This window comes from Culex quinquefasciatus, chromosome 2 (genome assembly GCF_015732765.1).
Source record: "Culex quinquefasciatus strain JHB chromosome 2, VPISU_Cqui_1.0_pri_paternal, whole genome shotgun sequence".
Lineage (NCBI taxonomy): Eukaryota > Metazoa > Arthropoda > Insecta > Diptera > Culicidae > Culex > Culex quinquefasciatus.
The window spans coordinates 147,544,507-147,564,646 of NC_051862.1; the positions used below are offsets into that span (position 1 = coordinate 147,544,507).

Consider the following 20,140-nt stretch of genomic DNA (forward strand, 5'->3'; position numbering starts at 1 on the left):
GCAGGCCCCGTGATGGGTCCTTGTTTTTAAATTTTCAGCGCTCTTTTTTTATGCTGTCCCTTCTCGTCTCGTCTTATGCAGATCAGGTGGCACAGGATTCTCATTTGAAGCTAACTGAAAGGAACGATGTTTTTACCCCACAAGCTGTGAACCGTTAGTGGAAAATAAGTTTTGTTAATTTTCAAGACAAACGAAAAACAACACGATGTTTTTTTTTACTCAAGGGTATTTTAGACAGAGGGAAGATGGGAGAAATAAATTACGTCACATTGGTCAATATTTTTGGTGACCTGAGGCAACAGTGTATACTTGTACAACATATGCTTTCAACAAATATTAAAATTATTATTTCGTTTGTCCTTTTATCTACAAGAACTTCAAATGAAATGAATACTTCTTGTGGTAGGATAATGATAAATCTTGCCTCCAACTTCAACTTCATACAGGCAATCACACGTGTATGCATTATAATCAACTCCATCTTCCTCATTCCCAATTTCTCGCGAATCCCCAGGCCTCCAGAGCATAGCATTAATCACCGTGAATAGTCAGGAGAACTGCTGCTAATTGCCCGCATCATCGCCCCTGGATGAGACTGCTAACTTTTTCACAATAGCTCGCAGTCATCCTTCTAGCTCACGCCTAATACGCTCTGTTGTCTGCCGTCGTCAGGATTCTTGGTGGTTTTTGCGCTAAAAGTGAGAGACGTTTACTGCATCACAACCACCTCGGCCGGAAGAAGAGTGATGAATCTCGCGGGACACGAAAATTATTCATTATTTCGAAATGTGCTATCGTCAATTTGTCATCACCTTGTCTTGTCTCGTGTGCTAACAACAATGATTTTGCTGCTGTTCTATACTGCAAAACAAGGCACTCCAGCTCCAGCAACCGCCGAATAAAGTATTCTTCATGTAAAACATACGGCCACCAGGAGACACCAAGGCATCCACCCCGATTCCATCTCCACTTGGCCAATTTCAGCGCCCCAGAAGAGTGTGTGTGTCCTCTGAACGTTCAGTACGTACGCAAACCAGCAATGCTACGTCGTCGTAACGCCGTAATTCGCTGCCGGGGCTTCTGCAGAGATCATCACACAAAACGGTGGTACAACACCACTCTGCTCTGCACAGTGTCTCTGGCCTAGGTGAGGACCTTTCGTCTATTCTTCTCAAGTCTCTCAACGGCCTCGTCGTCGTCGTCGCTGTGTACCTTGGAGTTCCAAAGCTGCTGACGGTAGACCCAGTTCCGACCCGAGGCCCTGGTACCGCCGCAAAGTTATGATGATGATTGCTGTGAGGAAATAGGCATTCTCCGGTGTGTGTTAACTTAAATCTACTGTAAAATAGCGAAAATTGCCAACAATCTCCCTCCGCACTCGATGTAAGTACTCCACACGCACTCGGGGAAAACGCTAAACCTAAGCCGCACAGAGTTGTTGTGATGTTGCAGAACAACAGGCTCACGTGTATGCAAAACTCGAACCCCTCCCCCCTCCGTATGATGATGATGATGAGGTGGACCGACTTCATATACAACCGACTTGTGAGAGATGGGAGCGTGACGGCGAAGTTGGCGCGATGAGGCATTTTAGCCTCTGGGCTAGAGGGACAATTTGGCTGAATTGTTTAAAAACATATGTTTGGAGATGCGGGGCATCGATCCCCGTACCTCTCACATGCAAAGCGAGCGCTCTACCATCTGAGCTACATCCCCCTTACAATCGGTAATGCAGAGCTGCACATTATTTGCTGTTAATTAAGTAAATAATTTAAAAAATAATTCATGGAGATGCGGGGCATCGATCCCCGTACCTCTCACATGCTAAGCGAGCGCTCTACCATCTGAGCTATATTCCCCTTACAATCGGTAATGCAGAGCTGTACATTGTTTGATGTTAGCAGTTAAATACATCAAAAATATTATAAATTCACTTTGATTATATTAGCTTTTTATTTTCTGCTAAACTCAAACTCATCTACGCGTTAATAAACAAAACAAAATAGAAAAAAAAAACTTCTTGGAGATGCGGGGCATCGATCCCCGTACCTCTCACATGCTAAGCGAGCGCTCTACCATCTGAGCTACATCCCCCTTACAATCTGTAATGCAGAGCTGTACATTATTTGCTGTTAATTAAGTAAATAATTTAAAAAATAATTCATGGAGATGCGGGGCATCGATCCCCGTACCTCTCACATGCAAAGCGAGCGCTCTACCATCTGAGCTACATCCCCCCCTACAATCGGTAATGCAGAGCTGTACATTGTTTGATGTTAGCAGTTAAATACATCAAAAATATTATAAATTCACTTTGATTATATTAGCTTTTTATTTTCTACTAAACTCATACTCATCCACGCGTGAATAAACAAAACAAAATAGAAAAAAAAAACTTCTTGGAGATGCGGGGCATCGATCCCCGTACCTCTCACATGCTAAGCGAGCGCTCTACTATCTGAGCTACATCCCCCTTACAATCGGTAATGCAGAGCTGTTCATTGTTTGATGTTAGCAGTTAAATACATCAAAAATATTATAAATTCACTTTGATTATATTAGCTTTTTATTTTCTACTAAACTCAAACTCATCGACGCGTGAATAAACAAAACAAAATAGAAAAAAACTTCTTGGAGATGCGGGGCATCGATCCCCGTACCTCTCACATGCTAAGCGAGCGTTCTACCATCTGAGCTACATCCCCCTTACAATCGGTAATGCAGAGTTGTACATTATTTGCTGTTAATTAGGTAAGACAATGAAAAAAACTACTTGGAGATGCGGGGCATCGATCCCCGTACCTCTCACATGCAAAGCGAGCGCTCTACCATCTGAGCTACATCCCCCTTACAATCGGTAATGCAGAACTGTACATTGTTTGATGTTAGCAGTTAAATACATCAAAAATATTATAAATTCACTTTGATTATATTAGCTTTTTATTTTCTACTAAACTCAAACTCATCCACGCGTGAATAAACAAAACAAAATAGAAAAAAAACTTCTTGGAGATGCGGGGCATCGATCCCCGTACCTCTCACATGCTAAGCGAGCGCTCTACCATCTGAGCTACATCCCCCCCTACAATCGGTAATGCAGAGCTGTACATTGTTTGATGTTAGCAGTTAAATACATCAAAAATATTATAAATTCACTTTGATTATATTAGCTTTTTATTTTCTACTAAACTCAAACTCTTCCACGCGTGAATAAACAAAACAAAATAGAAAAAAAAAACTTCTTGGAGATGCGGGGCATCGATCCCCGTACCTCTCACATGCTAAGCGAGCGCCCTACCATCTGAGCTACATCCCCCCTACAATCGGTAATGCAGAGCTGTACATTGTTTGATGTTAGCAGTTAAATACATCAAAAATATTATAAATTCACTTTGATTATATTAGCTTTTTATTTTCTACTAAACTCAAACTCATCCACGCGTGAATAAACAAAACAAAATAGAAAAAAAACTTCTTGGAGATGCGGGGCATCGATCCCCGTACCTCTCACATGCTAAGCGAGCGCTCTACCATCTGAGCTACATCCCCCCCTACAATCGGTAATGCAGAGCTGTACATTGTTTGATGTTAGCAGTTAAATACATCAAAAATATTATAAATTCACTTTGATTATATTAGCTTTTTATTTTCTACTAAACTCAAACTCATCCACGTGTGAATAAACAAAACAAAATAGAAAAAAAACTTTTTGGAGATGCGGGGCATCGATCCCCGTACCTCTCACATGCTAAGCGAGCGCTCTACCATCTGAGCTACATCCCCTCTTGTATGAGATAATCAATATCAACCCAAACGTATCACAGTAGTGTTTGAAAAGTGGCAGACAAACGGCGTGAAACGAACTCAAAGTGGATTTATGAGCGAAATTAAAAGAAACCAGTTGTTCAAATAAAAGTATCGGGCATGGGTTGCTTGCGGGCGTTTTACTTTTTTTGTGTGATATCATGATAACAGAAACTGAATAATGAATTATAACAAACTCTACTCTGATTGCTTCTGATTACATGATAAAAAGAAGACGAAATTTGTTTATCAACAATGAATCCATTGCATACAACGGTTACATTTACATCACAAAATAAAAAGTTTGACTCTACCATGATATGAAGAGAACTTAATTCAGTTGTTTTTTATTAACTCATATCAATAATCTAAATATCATATATGTAAAAAATCAGATAGCAGAGCGTAGTTTCGATCTACGGACCTCTGGGTTATGGGCCCAGCACGCTTCCACTGCGCCACTCTGCTTCATGTACATTCATTTTACTGGCATTCGAGCATGTTTCAAGCTTCGTGCCACGGCAAGGACATCAGGTAAACATTTTTGGCACATTTTGAAGGGGACCAAAACGAAAGGCTGAGACACAGTCGTAAACTATAAAAAGGTAAGACGAAAGTGAAAGGCACAAAAATTTAACGAAAGCCGAGTTGGTCTGATTGGAAACTTCGGCTTGATGGAAGTTAATCATTTCCAATTTGAAGATCCGTTTCACTCCAATGTACCCCTTGGTGCAGTCTAGGGAGATGCGAAAAGTGTGAGTTTGGTCTACAAACATAAACAACGGCCTACAGACCGGTAGTCCTCACCGTTGAAGGCATCGTCGTTGGAGCAGAGTTGTTGGCACACACTTCTGTTCGCAAACTTCCAAACAGAGTTGGTATCGTCACGAAACGCAGCTTCGTTCTTGCGGTGTCGCACTTGGTCACTCCAAACTTGGTGACTTTGTTGTATGGCAGCCGAGAAGAGGCTTCAGCAACGCAAAATTTTCAACCCCCAGAATCCAACCTCGGCTACGCGTTCAAAGGGGTAAAACGAGGACCGAGGGAATACCATTTATCTTTGGGCTAAACACACGTGGAACGCAACGCGTTAATATGGGAATTTACCACCCCCAACTACTCTGCCCCCTTGGCGGTAGGTTTCACACGCAACAACGCTTAGGTTGGAAGCAGAACTGTTTCCAAAGTCCTTCGAACTCGCGGTAAGCAAGCTAGTGCAGCTCATTGCCAAAAAGGCGTACGGGCGTGTTATAAATATGAAATGTTGGGATGACGTTTATTAGGCTGGTTGATATCGCTTGTTCTAGTGACAGAGTTCAAAATGAAATAGCTTGTCGCTTAAAAAATTCAAATGTTTTCTGAAAACAAGATTCAAAAAAATAAAGAGATTTGTTTTAAATAAAATTCAGATTACACAACTCGACATTTTGAAGTTGATGTAAGTTAACGATTCAGTTTCGTTAAGGTATGATAGATTTGGGCTCCCTGAACTCGCTCCAATCGATTAATAGTGAATTTTCTGCGAATGAATAAAGTTGTAAATTTTGTTTTAAAAAGGTATTAAATCATTTTGAAAAATCAAGCGTATCTATTGCCATCACGGCATTCAACGCTTATTTGCAGAATTCTTCAATCGTTGTTTTCTTGTCCTAATTATCCACGTACTCACGACACCAAGTTCACATGCTCATAATACCTTTAGCTAGTTGCTCGCGCCTACAACGTAACAAGCGCCCCCTTCCGCCGGATATGCGAGCCTCTTCCGGGTGTCCTCATATGCCATTGTCGTCTCGTCCCGATAGCAACAGCATCGTCACGTGAACGTCTCGCCAAGGTAGAACGCGCCAAAATCTTCCACGACCGCCGCTGGTTGGGGTGTGTCATTTGTGGTATTGCGGCTAATAACCGCAGGAATTTGAAGCGCGGAACATTAAATCAGGGCAAGTTATTAGAGTACTTTAAAAAGCAATTGTTATATCATATATTTATTACTGGAAACGGCGGTGGCTGCGAAAACTCCTCCGAATCTGCTCCAAACACGGTCTTCCAGGGTAGTCGCAGAACCCCGGAATAGCGTGTTTATGGTGTTGGCAACCGACCACCCCGTGGATACAATGACGACGAGTTTTCCGGCCTTCCGGCGTTTTTAGCGAGCCGATGTGGACGGGGCCAACTCTGCACAGATAGTCAGACGTGAGTCCGTCCCCTAATGGGGAGGGGGCCTTTTCTCTAGAACAGAGGAACACACACTGATGCTGAAAAAGCTGTTGACCGCAAGCATACCGTGTAGTACTCCGTGGTGCGTAGCAGTAAGTTCGGAACCTCGTTACCGGACCCCCGTTAAATCTTGTCCGCAAACACTCTTGGCGCGATTCTCCAGAACGAGGACACGTACCGTGCGGTCACCGTGGGGACCTTCTGTGTGCAGTCCGGTGACGAGTGCGGATGCACGCAAAGTACTCCCGAGAAGAGTCGGTCAAAAACTCGACTCAGATCTCTCATCTAGATCTTGTGCAGAGTAGCTCCAACAGTTGTCGGGGCCCGGTCTTGGTGCAGTTTTGGACAACATGCAAAAAACGCACCACCAGCGTTGTGGCCAACTGACCGGAACACAACGGGGTTTTGCGCTCCGATGAGGACGAGGACACACGTGAAGATTTAGAAGACCGCTGGGAAAATTTTATTGTTTTGCAATCATCTGATAAGTTTTGCTGCGTGTGTATTAGAAGCTTTTGACGACACGAGATATTTGAGGAAAGCAAGGTGATTTCATTGGAAAAATCTTCAACGTGACACTCGATGATTTTTGCTAATCGCTTGTATGAAATTTAATGAGGATTTCATGTAATTCACTTTTTAGTCAAATTTTACAATTTCATTTTAAGCTTACAGATGATTCAGTTTTTAAAACACAATTTTATTTCACATAAAATTCTAATAAGTACTCAAAAATCAAATTAGATAAAACAGTTCAACATATTAACTTACGATTGGGGCCATCCATAAACCACGTGGACACTTTAAGAGGGATAAGTTTTGCGATTGTCCACGTTTCACACAAAAAAAATATGTATGGGCAATAGGGTGTAATATCAAAATCGATTTTCCAGCACAGCATTATTTTAGTTCCTTTTGGGGTCCTAAACAACTCCCCAAAGTTTGGGAACGATTGGTTTAGTCCTCACTTTGCGCAAAGCGAATCAATTTTCCATACAAATTTGTATGGGAAAAATATTTTTTTTGAATTTTGGTATTTAAAAAATCCAAGTTTCACGCTATATAAAACCGGATTCATATTCGGATGCTCTAGAATGTGCTCAACTTTCCCGAGTATGGTGCTAACTTTTCCTGAAAGAAGATACAGCGTCTCAAAACTCGTCTAAAACGTGTTTTCGATCAAAAACACGTTTTAGACGAGTTTTGAACACGCTGTATCTTTTATAGGAGCAAGTTAGCACCATACTCTTCGGGAAAGTTGTAGAGCACATTCCAGAGCATCCGAATATGAATCCGGTTTTGATATAGCGTAAAACGTGGATTTTTTAAATATCATAATTCAAAAAAATGATTTTTCCCATACAAATTTGTATGGAAAATTGAATCGCTTTGCGCAAAGTGGGGACTAAACCAATCGTTACCAAACTTTGGGGAGTTCATAAGGACTCTATAAGGAACCAAAAAGTTGCTGTGCTAGTTAAATTTGGACAACTTTATTTTTTTCCATACAACCATATTACACCCTAATGGGCAATTGTTTACAAGGAAAGCGGCGTGCAGGGGTCTGAGATTAAAAAAATGTGCACGTGGTTTATGGATGGTCCGATTATGTGTTATTTAACCAGGCAAGTTTCAAACTTGTTCGACAGGCAAGCTAACTGTCTTTCAAGAAAGTTTTCTGTTACAAGCTAATTGTAATTCTATATACATTGTAAAGGGAATGTAAAGAAAGTTTCTTCGTATCAATTAAAAAATGAAAAAGAATGAAAACTGAAATTAACAAGAAACCTAAATATTACAAAAAGAAACATTTGTACCATTCGAATCTGGAATCAAAAAAAATATCTTTGTCGCCTTTCTGAAACATGATATTAATCAGGGGATGTAGCTCAGATGGTAGAGCGCTCGCTTAGCATGTGAGAGGTACGGGGATCGATGCCCCGCATCTCCAAGAAGTATTTTTTAGTTGTTTTACTTTTTTTTACAAATATAGTAAAATAGCTTCTAGCATTTCTACCACTGACATTTTAAAAACTAACAATTTCATTCCAAATCAGAACTAGCCCAAAAAACCCCATCTGAACCCATCTCAAAACAGCCGCACGCAATTCCATCCAATCAAACCGGAGCCAACTCGTTATCGTAGATAACTGTGTTGTGTCGTAGCATAACCATAAATACGTCCCCCGGAAATGGCGAAAAAGATTTTTCCCATTCGGCTGTGCTTCGGCCAGTTTGTTTGTTTTTTTGCTGCTATTTTTTTTACAATTCTGTTTCGTCCAAACTGAGCCGACGCGTCTCTCAAAGTCATCTCAATTCTCGGCCGGTTGTCGACTAATGTGAACACTGAAGACAGGAAAGGGGAAAAATCGGACAAAAATGATAAGGTAACAAAGAAAAAAGAAAATGAAAAATAGGAAAAAAAGATGAAATAAATAAAAGCTGAATAAGCAAAACGAAATAAAAAAAATGGAATAATAGTATTCTTAATAAATATAAATTGATAAAATAAACGGATACATTTGTCAATACAAAATTCAGTATTCAAAAAATAACCTAGCGTGACTCACGGACCGTTCCCTCTCCTTTGTTATGCTGTTCGTAAAGCCATTTCATGACCCCTTTTCTTGCGAGGAGTGTATTGGCCTTAAATCAAGAACTATTTTTGATGTTGTCTGATCTCTTCAAAAAAAAATAATAATAATTTAAACTATTTCATATAGCTTACAACTGATTTAAATGACTATTTCAATTAAAAGCTAAATTTGTTTTGCCTCCTAATTATTTGAGGAATTATTGAAGGAAACAATTCTCTAAAAATCGGCCAATTTTGATCATTTTTATTTTTGGTGTGTTTGTTTTTTTTATTTGGCTTAAATTTTGTGGGGTCCTTCCCTACGGCCAAATAAATCATGTTGTGTTATCAGTTCACCAACACAAGCCCCCATACAATTTTGGCAGCTGTTCATACAGGGGGGGGGGGGGGACCGTGGTGTAGAGGTAAGCGTGATTGCCTCTCACCCAGTCGGCCTGGGTTCGATCCCAGAAGGTCCCGGTGGCAAATTTTGAGACGAGATTTGTCTGATCACGCCTTCCGTCGGATGGGGAAGTAAATGTTGGCCCCGGTCTAACCTAGAGGTTAGGTCGATAGCTCAGTCCAGGTGTAGGAGTCGTCTCGCTGGGTCCTGTCCCGGTGGAGTCGCTGGCAGGCAGTTGGACTCACAATCCAAAGGTCGTCAGTTCGAATCCCGGGGTGGATGGAAGCTTAGGTGTAATAAGAGGTTTGCAATTGCCTCAACAATCAAGCCTTCGGACACCTAGTTTCGAGTAGGAATCCCGTAATCGGGAACGCCAAGGCAATGATGCAGAGCGAATAATTTGATTTTGATTTTCATACAAAAATAGTCCGAAAAGTATTCAAAAATCTGTAACTTTACTAAATTTTATTTAATTTTTTTCACAAAAAAAAATCTCATAATAAATATTTTCAAATTTATAAAATTCTTTAATGTGTTTTAAAGGACAAAAAACCGGTATTAGAGTTGAAATTGGTGTGTGTGTTCTTTTAAAGAAATTTCTTTTTATTGTAAAATCAAATTTGCAATCGGAAATATCTTCGTTTTCAAGATAAAATTGATTTTTATCTGAAAAAATCCTGTTTTTCTTTTTGCCTTTCTCAACTTAATGAGAAATGGTTATAAAATCACTCGGAAAATGAACTTTTTAATTAGACCTCCTAGACCTACCTTCATTTGTACCTATCGACTCAGAATCACCAGATGAGCAAATGTCTGTGTGTTTGGCTGTATATAGACATGTGTACCAAATCAATGTCACTGGAATATCTCGTCACAGGCTCAACCGATTTTGGCCGGAATGGTTTTAATCGATCCGTCTTAACGTCCCCTAAGTTGCTATTCAAATTCATGCAGTTTTATCATGTATTTAAAAAGTTATGTTAAAAAAACTGTTTCATATTAAATTAAAATTATGGTAAAAAAGGGGGTTTTTTCGTGAAACCCTCACATGTTATATATTTATAGAAAGCATATGAGAATACCTTTTAGGTGGAGTAAGAATTTTCAAGATCTGACTTACCTATCTTAAGTTACAAGCAGTTTAAAAAATGGTCTGAATTCACATAACCTCAACTGGTCGGGTCTGATCGCCACGAAAAAGCCGTGTAGAGGGATGCCATTTTCCTCAAAGGCCGTGTCTGTATAATCTTGACAAAAAGTCTGTAGGTAGTCTGTTATTTTTATTAGGACCTCTTAGGTGCTGCGATCACGTTAGGGGAGATCCATAAACCATGTGGACACTTTAGGCGGGTTGGAATCACTCTATAAATGAGAGGAAGGCACCAACCACCTAAAGGTGGATTATGTAACGTTTTTATTTAATAGTTCCCTAGATTGTTCAAATAGTTCTACAAATTTCCAGTAAAATTTCCTAAAAGAAATTGAAGATTGGTTCTGTGAATGCAGAAATAAAGCGAATAAAAGAAATAGAAATAAGATAATTAAAGTTTTTCAAGTCTCATCCAATATCTAAAAAACTAATTGTCCAATTTTCAAGGCAAATATTTTGAAAATTTTAAAAGACTAACATATCAAAAGGATCAAATATTCAATACTATACCCGTTTGAAATGTTAGTCTTGATTCAAAAATTCAAAAAAAAGTTCGTAGAGATCATAAAATTTCACATTTTTTTCATTATGAAACATTGAAAATTTGACCAATAATATAAGTTATAAAAAATAAGTTTTTCTTTTCCATGCTTCTCTATAGCTCAAAAGTTATGATTTTTTCCCTTAAAACATGTAAAGGACCAAAAATTCAAAATTTTATTGGTTTTTTTTTTGTGAAAAAGTTAATTTACAAATCGGCCATTTTTTCCATATACCTATTTTTTAATAGTCCTAGCCAATACCTACAACTTTGCCAAAGAAACCAAGTACAGATTTTCGGATATTTACGTACCATCTTGTAAACACCAAACTATTGGGTTCAATTTTCTACGAAAGCAATCCTTTCGATATCACTTTGCGTCAAAAACTGTTTTGTTTTCCCAGAGTGTATAGTGCCCTAAGAAACAGTCACACACAAACACAACAATGGTATACGATATTGCTGGAGCGCGCAATAACACGTACAAGACTTATGAGGGTTATCCTAAGTTATTGTTTATATTTAGTGCGGCAGTTGTGTTACGTTATGTTGTGTACCCCCGTTTCTTCCATCCCGTCCCAGTCCCTTTTGCAACATAACGCTCTGAACATCGACGACGTCGTTGCTCGTCTGCAACATTATCGGAAGACGTGTCTCGTATATGTATTGAATCGATCAACGTGAAATAGAGGCGCCCTATCCTGCGCGCAAAAGCCCTGGGAGACCGTCAAGATGAAGAAGTCTTCTTGGAGGACGATGAGGGCATCAAAACCATATCACATCTCGCACGAAATATGATTACGGTTATGGAAATGGATGGAACGAAGATTGACACCGTACATCTTGGGGTCGGAAGATTTCTTCGGTTGTTTCTTTTAGGGTTGGGATGCCGGTTCGCCATCCCAGTAGACCCCGGCCACGTCTCATTCCCGGTGGCCACAGCAAATGAGTTTTGTTTTGTGCTTTTCGTGAGAGATTGGAAGCTTATTGAAGACTGGCGAGAGCTGCCAGTTTGTATTAATAAATTGAGATAAGTTTCAAATATTTGTTTTTGAGATAAAATATTGAAATTATGTAAAGTTCTTGAAGCCATTATCTTTTTTTAAGGTCGAAAGTAACCTTTTGTACCAATTTTGTGAATTATAATAAAATTAAAATCAACTAAACTGGCAACCCTGTTTCAAACCGCCCTAGCAAAAAAAATGGTCGCTCGTTTGGCTGCCAGCCCAAAGCTTGATGCCGTTTTTCGGAAAAGTCTAATAAATTCGCTTCTTTCGCTTGCCATTCTCGATATTTATGTTATTATGAGAAACACCAGCAGCTCCATAGCCATCATCATCAGCATCATCGGCAGAGTCGAGTCGAGATTGGTCCAGCCCACCATGTTTGGACGGACGGACGAACCAGCCAGCTCGGTAGAGCTGGGTTGATGAGCAAGCTCCTAATAGCTTCAAAAAGCTTCAACTTCAATCAAGAAAATGTTGGTTTCTATAGATATAGAGCGCAAGAAGGACTGCTCGCGTGCACAGCAGTAATGCCATAGAAAAAGCTTGACGGCAGCCGGGGAAAAACAACCACCCACGAGATGGGTGGGTTCTCTAGGGACACTGATTTGAAACATAAAACGCTTAATCGCGTTTTATTAAATATGCATTTTCTGAATTTCAAAAACTTTGTAACAATTCAAAATATTGCAGAAATTATAAAACTTCAATGATCGAGGGGGAGATTTCACGAAATTAATAACGCGGATGTGGTTAGTTAGACTGTCCAAAATGTTCTAATTTTATTGTAATCGAAAAGTCCCCAGAGCCTCATACATGAGGTACTGAGGTTTTGCTTATTGAGCATTAATCGAGCAACTTGCTTTAATTGCGGCGAGATAAACAAAGTAATGATTTGTTCGCAGTTTAGATAACTGTTGTCGGCTGTGCTGATGATGTTGGTGGCATCCATCAATTATACGGAAAGCAATTTCCGTAACTCAGAATATCAAAAATGAAGCACAATATCTATATCACTAGAAAAATAACATTCGATTAAAATCTTATTACAAATTAAACTTTCTACGTTTCTAAATGTTTACAACCATTCATTTCAATGTGATTGCAGAATCACATTTTGCAATCACAATAAATGTGACATCAAAATTCGAATGTTTTTATTTCCGTTTTCCATGAATTTTGAATGAAACGGTAATGGAAAAAAATGTTGTATTGAAGAACCCTATTTAAATTAATGAAGTTGGAAGCGTTTGAAGTGAATTTTTTTTCCCTTGTTCTCTAGAATTTCTCAGAATTTTCTATTTTTTTTTTTGTTTACTTTGATTAGTGCGCTGACCACGGGGACGCGCTGTCTTGTTTTTGCATGCTTATTTTCATTTATTTTGTGTCGCTGTTTGTGTGCATGGGGTGATTGGTTATTATAATTGAATAATTACATCATAAGTGCAGTGCTTCTGGGGACGCGCAGTCATGTTTTTTCGCGATAATTTTCGTCGTAAATAATCGTAAAATTTATTACAATCGGCAGTTTTAGTATTAACTTATCAAACTATCGATTTTATGTAGAGTAAAGCGTCATTTATTTACTATTTTTGAAATTTGCTCGCGATATCTAAATTGTAAAAACAGTAAATATATACTGATAAGTTCAGCCCATAGCACTACTGCTCGGCTGGCACGCGTTCGATAAAAAAAAACTTTTTAAATAATCAATTATCTATCTTTCCGCAGCCGGCTACCTAAGATTTAAAATTTTCAACCGATAAACAAAATGCTCATGGTCACATCACTGCCACTCGTGAATCCTGACCTCATACCCATCTACTAACCCCTCAAAACTCATGTGATACTTTGTCGGAGATGCAGTCGATTGGGCGGTCTCTATCACTCAAGTATCGGACTAACATTCCCATCCACTTCCCCGTGACCCTACCACTGGTCGTGGCCGGCGCCGGTATTGATCAGCATGATAGGGGCCTTTGAGAAGTTGCGAAGCGAGGAAAGATAGCTCCCACTTATCTTCCACGGCTCGTGGATGTAACTTCTGGAGGTCCTGGTCAATAACGGAGTAGCAACTGCGGGTGGGCACCTATGCTTATGCTTATGCTTATTTTCTATTTTTTTTTTTTTTTTTGTTACTTTGTTCAGCAATTCGCTAAGGCTTGATACTGAGACAAAGATTTTTTTTGTTGTGTTTTTGATTTGGATGTAATTTTTCTATGTCCAAAGAAGACATTTTGAAAAAAAAAGTCTCCAAACAATTTGACAGCTATCCATTCAAAAAGGCTATTAAAATTTTCAAAAAAACTGTATCTTGAGAATGGTTTTTTAGATCGATTTGGTTTCTTGGGCAAAGGTTATTTTATTTATTTATTTAAAATTACAGTGTTTACGAATTCAAAAACAAAGAGTTACCGGATTAGCTAACAAAATTTCTATCCGCGCAGTGAGAAAAAGAAAGGGCCAAACATCCAATATAACGCCCTTTTAAATGTTAGTCTTGGTTCCAAAATTTTCAAAATATTTTTTGTAATTATAAAATTTCACAAATGTTTCATTTTTCAACATTGAAAATTGAACCATTAGGTACTGAGATATTGGCATTAGAAAATGTGGGAATTTTTGGATGAGACTGAGAAATCTTAAATTTTCTTGTTTGTTTTTCTTTTATTCGCTATTTTTCAGTAACCAGAGGTCGAATCTTCAATGTCTCTTAGACAATTTTATTGGATTTTATTTAAACTACACTCCAGACTCGATTATCCGAATTTTCGATTATCACAAATTCGTTTATCCGATGGTTTGTATGGGTCTTCGTATAATCATGTTTTTGTTTTTAGTTTCTTACTTTTAACATCAAATCCGAATTTTGCGATCTCATTTAGTCAAATTTGAATGGTTTATTGCAAGTCAAATAAAAAAATGCATTTTTCATTATTTCATCACCGTCATTTTGTCCGCCATCTTGCCCAGTTGCTTAAGGGTCATGCTAAAGCTCAAAAATCAAAAATAAGACATCGAAAAAAAAATCGTGATTCGATTATCCGAAATGAAATTTTGCCAAGGCAAATAATCTAGTCTGGACTGTATTCAAAAAAATATTTTCAGGAATGGACAATCATGGACACTATTTCAAAAATCGAAAGGAAATTTTTCAGTTAAAGTTAAACTTTAAGCAGCTTTATCTTGAAAACGGTGAACTTTATCAAAAAATCTGTAAAGTACTTTTTATATGAAAACTATTTTTTTTTCAAAAAAAAAACACACACATTTTGTTCAAAAAGTCATAGCTCGGCGGCAAAACTTATCTCCATCGCTTTGGCTCAAAAGTTGTTTTTTGTGCCCTCAAACACCAAAAAATTTCAAATACTAACCCTCTAAAGCCCATGGTTACTCTTGAGCACCACTTATTTTTGTCTTCAAAATTAAATTTCTCTGCAACTATGCATTTTTTAACCTGGTTCAACCTGCATTAGTTTATAAAGACTGTTAACTTATAACCATTTAAATTTCATCTAATTTGATCGATCTAATTTGATTAATGTAGAAAAACGTAAAAAATCTCGATTCTGCTCTGGGTAAGGAGTTAAAAAAATACGAATTTTGGGAAATTGAATTTTTGTTGAAAAAAATTTATTCAACAATCGCAAAAAAAACGTGTACCTTTTTTTCTGAATAGTCCTTACAAACTACAACTTTGTCGAAGACATCAAATCGTTCAGAAAATTCCATCCATTTCTAGTGGAGAATTGCTTAATTCCGACATTTGTTTTCAAATGTTTCAGAAGCGGTGATTTTGTCAAAAACATTTTCAAATTTTTATTAATGCCTTTGCTCTAAAAATGGCATTTTTTCATCCAATACGTATCCAAAATCGAATTTGTTTTTAAACATTTATTTTGCGAATTTCATTTTTTAAAGTTTAATTGTGAATTTCCGTTTAATAAAAAAATTACGTTTTCAACAAAAATGCGTTTTTGAAATTATTTTGGGACCAGCGCAGACAGACGCAGCGAAGTTTAATCATGTGTCATAAGTGTGGTCGATGAATTTATGTGTTTTTATATAAAGTTGTATCACTTTAATTGAAAATGAAACAATTATTAAAAACTCAATAATCATCACAAATATGGATTGTAGATTTGTTTTCGATAAAACTATTAAGTTTTAAGAACACAAAAAAAAAATTAAATTAATTCTAAGCACACTGATTGCTGAAAAAATAATGACAAAACATTATAAAGATTTGAAGAAATGCTTTAATTATTATGATTAAATGGTTTCATTTAATACAATTAAAGGAGCGAGTAAACATTACTAAGCAAATCGTAAAAAAAAAGTTGCTTAAATTGATTTATTACATGAAAAAAAACGAAGCAAAATTAAAACCAGCTGGGCAGTACATTTTCCAACCAAACAAAACCCCACCGTGATCTCCAATCCAGGGTCGTATTTTCTCCACTATGGCCCTCGTCGCTACCTCCCCACTCCCGGTCAGGCTCCCTTGGCCCATTCCTGGGACCTCCCCCCACCACATCGGACGGGAGGGCCCATTTATCCATCGAAGCATGCCTGCGCCCAGCATCTTATGTTTGCTTGCCACTCGAGAGAGAATAAACGACTTTTTGGCTATGATGGCAAGCCCGAGCTCTGCTCAGCTGTGCTTGTTTTTGATGTGGCCTGATGTGTTGTGCCCCGGCAAGATCCATCCCATCCAATCAAAGTAATATGCGATATATTTTCTCCTCACTCACCCTGCTAGCTGTGGAAACGGGGGCTGGGGCTTGGGCATGTCCTTCGACGAGCTTCAGCGCCGAGGACGAACCACCCAGCCCCAAGTCGTATCCTGCGGAGATCCATGGGACATGTTTTGCTTGCTTATCTCGTCTTCTTTTTCCGTTGGACGACGACGGCGGTTCCATCCATGCATGCTCGATTGAATGAAAGCGCGTTGCCTTATTTATTCATAATTTATTCAAAGATGTTATTAGATGAATTTTTGCCCCTCTGGAAGCCTTCAGCAGCAGCAGGGTTTGCTCAACGTTTCGTCATAATTCTGGTGTCGCTTGCGTAGTTTGCTCTCGTCTCGCTCGTATACATATTTTATGGGATCAAAGTTCTGATTGATATTTCAGATTGGCTTGCCTTGGGATCGCCCACTAGTTGAGCGCAGCGATTTTGGGGACATTGAGCCAGCACTCGGTGGAGAGATAGTTTTTTTTTTTGCTTTCTGGGGATTTGGTGGCGAAATATTTAGTGGGATTGTCTTGCACCCTTATATTAAGAAACATGGCACGGAACAATTTTTATAGAAAATGCAAATAATAATTGTTTAAAATTTTGATTTTTAATAATCAAAGAATAACGTCAATTTCTGTATTTTTAATCAAACAGAACATTTAGAAGCTTTTTGAAACAAAAAATGTTGGGAACCTTAATCAAAATTTACGAAACATTCTAGAAAAACCGATACTTTCATGAATTTATAGATATTTTGAGATTTTTTTACCGTAGAAAAACAGTTATTATATATGTAATTGCATTTTTGGTAATTTTGTTTAAAAATGGAAAATTGAGCTTGAAATTTGTAATTTAGTTTTCATTTTTTTTTCATATCCAACCATGCAGAATGCAGAAGATGAAGTGCTGAAATAACGGTTCAGTGTCAAAATAAATTAATTTGAATGCAGAACGAAGCCCTTTCTAATTCTGTCCCATTGATCAAGCCACAATGTACATCAAACCAATTCTTATTTCATTTATACAATACATTAAAAATTCGAGAGGTTTGCAATCGATTGACTGTATTAAATACTCTTTAAATTGCAATTTCAAGAAATAAATTTTCCTCATTAGAAAACATTTTACGTTATATTTTTTATAATAAGTTAGTGAATTGTCATGATTTCACGGACTGCGTGAAATTCATGAAATTTGAAGATTTCCGTAAAATCCCGTGAAATTTATATATTTTCTCAAATCAAATTTTTGAAATAACAACATCAAAGATATTTCATCTTGAAAGACCTTTTTGTGTAAATTTTATTAGTTTTCAACTGAAAAGTGTGATACTAACCATTTGAAGAATTGTTAGCAAAACATATTTTGTTTTTCGTGACTTCTATTTTTTAAAGGTTTTGCCTTCCTCACCTTACTGAGGAAAGGCTATAAAATCACTCGAAAAATGAACTTCTTAATTTGACCTCGTAGACCTACCTTCACGTATACCTATCGACTCAGAATCAAATTCTGAGCAAATGTCTGTGTGTGTGTGTGTGTGTAGGGATGTGGGTCTGTGCACCAAAAAATATGCACTCGATTATCTCAGCACTGGCTTAACCGATTTGGACCGATTTGGTCTCATTCGATTCGTCTTGGGGTCCCATAAGTCCCTATTGAAAATTATGAAGTTTAGTAAAGTACTTCAAAAGTTATGCTAAAAAACGATTTTGGCGTATGTCCGGAAGATTGTAAAAAGGGTGGTTTTTGTAAGAAACCCTGTCATGTTATACATTTTCAGAAAGGTATTAAAAAGACCTTTCCAATGAGCCCAAAACATTGAAGATCTGATAACCCTATCAAAAGTTATTAGCACTTAAGTGTTATTTATACACTTTTGGAGGCCGGATCTCAGATATTTCAGTAAAAATGATGTCCGGGTCCATCATGCGACCCATCGTTAGTTAGATAATCGAAAGACCTTTCAAATGAGCCTAAAACATCAAGGATCTGACAATCCTATCAAAAGTTATTGGCACTTAAGTGTTATTTATGCACTTTTGGAGGCCGGATCTCAGATATTTCAGTAAAAATGATGTCCGGGTCCATCATGCGACCCATCGTTAGTTAGATAATCGAAAGACCTTTCAAATGAGCCTAAACATCAAGGATCTGACAACCCTATTAAAAGTTATTGGCACTTAAGTGTTATTTATACACTTTTTAGAGGTTTGATTTCAGATATTGTGATAAAAATATTGTCTGAATCTTCCATGCGAACTATCGTTGGATAGGTTTTTTTTTTATCAGACCTTGCCGATGAGCCAGAAATATTGATGGTCTGCGAACCATATAAAAAGAAATGAGTAATAAAGTTGATTTGTTAAACATGTTAAGGGGGAATGTTGCTATTTTTACTGAATGTTGACTTTATAAATATGAGGAAGGCACCAACCACCTAAAGGTGGATTAAGTAACGTTTTTTATTTGAAAATGCTCCTTTTAAGTCTGAGCCACTGTAATTCTAGGCAACCACTACATAGGTCATCCTTGTGTCCCTGTTGGTTTTCACATCAAATCAAATCAAAATCAAATCTATTTTTTAAAGGTATAATTTGATTTGCAAGCTTGATTTTATCAAGATTTAATGAATAGAATGTTTTTTTGCCTTCCTCACCTTACTGAGGAAAGGCTATAAAATCACTCGAAAACTGAACTTCTCAATTAGACCTCCTAGACCCACCTTCACGTATACCTATCGACTCAGAATCGAATTCTGAGCAAATGTCTGTGTGTGTGTGTGTGTGTAGGGATGTGGGTCTGTGCACAAAAAATATGCACTCGATTATCTCAGCACTGGCTTAACCGATTTGGACCGTTTTGGTCTCATTCGATTCGTCTTGGGGTCCCATGAGTCCCTATTGAAAATTATGAAGTTTAGTAAAGTACTTCAAAAGTTATACTAAAAAAACGATTTTGACTAAAGTCCGGAAGATTGTAAAAAGGGTGGTTTTTGTAAGAAACCCCAGCATGTTATACATTTTTAGAAAGGTATTTAAAAGACCTTTCCAACGCGACCAATACATTGCAGATCTGACAACCCTATCAAAAGTTATTAGCAATTAAGTGCTATTTATGCACTTTTTGGAAGCCGGATCTCAGATATCACGATGAAAACGTTGTCCGGATCTATCATGCAACCCGTCGTTGAACAGATAATCAAAAGACCTTTCCAACGCGTCCAAAAATTGAAGATCTGACAACCCTATCAAAAGTTATAAGCACTTAAGAGTTATTTATACACTTTTGGAGGCTAGTTCTCAGATATTTAGATGAAAACGTATTCCAAATATATCATGCGACCTATCTTTAGATAGGTAATTTAAAGACCTTCCCACGAGCGTGTCTATTTTGGATAGCATTACCCTTTGAATGAGAGGAAGGCACCAACCACCTAAGGGTGGATTAAGTAACGTTTTTTTTTTTAAATCACATTTTAAGAAAATTTCAGAGTTAATCTGAATCTTGTAAAATTTTCACAATACCTACTTGAAAAGCTAGGGGGATAGTTCCCATGGAAGTTAAAAAATACCACTTATTTGTGTTATGCTCAGATTTTGAGTAACATTTTGAAGAATTTGTTACAGATTAAATAATTTTTGTTTCAAATTAAGCTTTTGAGAAGTGAGATGAAAACCGTAAAAATATGTTTACTGAACAAAAAAAA

The 20,140-nt window shown here is 37.6% G+C and overlaps 1 protein-coding gene and 9 non-coding genes across 10 annotated transcripts in view; 2 read left to right on the plus strand and 8 right to left on the minus strand.

Moving 5' to 3' along the window:
- The window catches only part of LOC6043009 (zinc finger protein ZFAT), a 155,230-nt gene that overhangs the window by 74,282 nt on the left and 60,808 nt on the right, over window positions 1-20,140 (plus strand).
- Trnaa-ugc lies at window positions 1,644-1,716 on the minus strand. Its single transcript has one exon. It is a non-coding gene; the product is annotated as a tRNA-Ala (tRNA).
- Trnaa-agc lies at window positions 2,022-2,094 on the minus strand. The gene has a single exon. It is a non-coding gene; the product is annotated as a tRNA-Ala (tRNA).
- Trnaa-ugc lies at window positions 2,165-2,237 on the minus strand. Its single transcript has one exon. It is a non-coding gene; the product is annotated as a tRNA-Ala (tRNA).
- Trnaa-ugc lies at window positions 2,775-2,847 on the minus strand. Its single transcript has one exon. It is a non-coding gene; the product is annotated as a tRNA-Ala (tRNA).
- Trnaa-agc lies at window positions 3,008-3,080 on the minus strand. The gene has a single exon. It is a non-coding gene; the product is annotated as a tRNA-Ala (tRNA).
- Trnaa-agc lies at window positions 3,477-3,549 on the minus strand. Its single transcript has one exon. It is a non-coding gene; the product is annotated as a tRNA-Ala (tRNA).
- Trnaa-agc lies at window positions 3,711-3,783 on the minus strand. The gene has a single exon. It is a non-coding gene; the product is annotated as a tRNA-Ala (tRNA).
- Window positions 4,201-4,272, minus strand: Trnam-cau. The gene has a single exon. It is a non-coding gene; the product is annotated as a tRNA-Met (tRNA).
- Trnaa-agc lies at window positions 7,900-7,972 on the plus strand. The gene has a single exon. It is a non-coding gene; the product is annotated as a tRNA-Ala (tRNA).